This window comes from Octopus bimaculoides, chromosome 27 (assembly GCF_001194135.2).
Source record: "Octopus bimaculoides isolate UCB-OBI-ISO-001 chromosome 27, ASM119413v2, whole genome shotgun sequence".
NCBI lineage: Eukaryota > Metazoa > Mollusca > Cephalopoda > Octopoda > Octopodidae > Octopus > Octopus bimaculoides.
The window spans coordinates 4,743,475-4,745,337 of NC_069007.1; positions in this window are offsets into that span (position 1 = coordinate 4,743,475).

A 1,863-nucleotide genomic window follows, 5' to 3' on the forward strand; every position below is an offset into this window, starting at 1 on the left:
TATATATATACTTATGTATGTATGTATATATATATATATGTATATATGTACGTATATTAATAGTCATATAGTTTTCCAAATGTATTTTAAATTATGTCGTACCAAACCTCTGCATTACACATGCAACGTTCACAGACAGAGATCTACAGAGAGTTATATTAAGAAATCTCTCTCCTTCACGCTCTCGCCTTGTACATATATGAGTGTTCTCTTTTGTTTTTAAGTATCTAAGGAACTGATTTATAACTAAGGGGGCAAAGTTGTATCTTTGGAATAAAGATAACGAAAATGTCACTTTGTAGACTTGGAAAAAGTTTTGCATACTTTTACTCTTCCGCATACAGATTATGTTTGTAATATGTGAGACAGTTGGCCGATTTGCTTTTTTTCTTTGAAGCTTATTCATACTGTCAGTTAGGCATCACAAAACGAAATACACAAATTATAATCGATATCCATAAATGTGTGTATGTTTAATGTGCCGTTCTATTTTTAATTTCTTAATTGTTCCTATAAAATGGAGATGGTTTCTATCAAAGATACAATGCTCCACCATTGAAAGAAGGAAAAACCTCCTCGTCGAAACAAAACTCCGGAAGAAAACCAAAACATTCAAATAGGGACCGTCGGACTCTTATGCGAATTGTTAGAAAGGATCACAAAAGTACAGCTCCTAAAATGAGTGCGGAGCTTAATGACCACTTAGAGAACCCAGTTTCCACAAAAACCGTTCGCCGGGAGCTGCATAGAGCCGGATTTCACAGGAGGGCTGCAATCAGGAAACCACTACTTACAAAAACAAACGATGCAAAGCATTTAGAGTGGAGTAAAACCCTACAGAATTGGGCCCTCGAGCCGTGGAAAAATGTTATTTTCTCAGACGAATCATCCTTTACATTATTTCCGTCCAGCGGCCGAATATACGTGTGGAGACAGCAAAAAGAAACATTTGACCCAGACTGCTTTCTTCCAACTGTTAAACATGGAGGAGGATCTGTGATGATCTGGAGGAAGGAGGTGGGGTAATCTTGGAAATCCGCCGGCCCAATTGTTTCCCTTCACGGCAGAATTAATAGTCAAGACTATTTAAGCGTTTTATCTGGTCAAATTCATCCTATGCTTGCGGAACTGTTTCCGGAGGGAAGTCCAATCTTTCAGGATGATAATGCACCAATTCACGCAGCTAAAGTTGTTACTGAAAGGCACGAAGAACATTCTAGTGGAGTTGAACGTCTTATCTGGACACCACAGACCCCAAATCTCAATATTATTGAACATTTAGGGTGCATTTTAGAAAAACAAGTAAGGAGTTGATATCCGCCACCATCACAACTACAAGAACTAGAGACTGTTTTAGCTGAAGAATGGACAAAAATTCCTTTGGAAACAATTCAGACTTTGTATAAGTCCATACCTCGTAGAATTCAAGCTGTAATTACTGTCAAAGGCGGTCCTACTCCATATTAAAGTAAATTTGTTTGAAATTTTAAAGTGTTTCCATTATTTTGTTCAACCCCTGTATATGCGTATGTAGAAATGTATGTTTGCATAATTGTATGGATCTGAGACTGTATAAAACGAATGGTAACATAGTAAGGGTGTATTCGTGAATGAGAGATCATATTCCGCGTATGAGTTTTTTTTTTCGATCATTTTCACATTTACTAAGTTAATTACAAGAATTGTACTCCTATGCAGAGAAAAACAAACATTTGTATGTTTATGTACATACAACTGAGTATGTATACATGCTCGTGTGTATGTATGTATGTTTGTATATATATTCTTTTATTCTTTTATTCTTTTACTTGTTTCAGTCCTTTTGACTGCGGCCATGCTGGAGTACTGCCTTGAAGTGTTTTC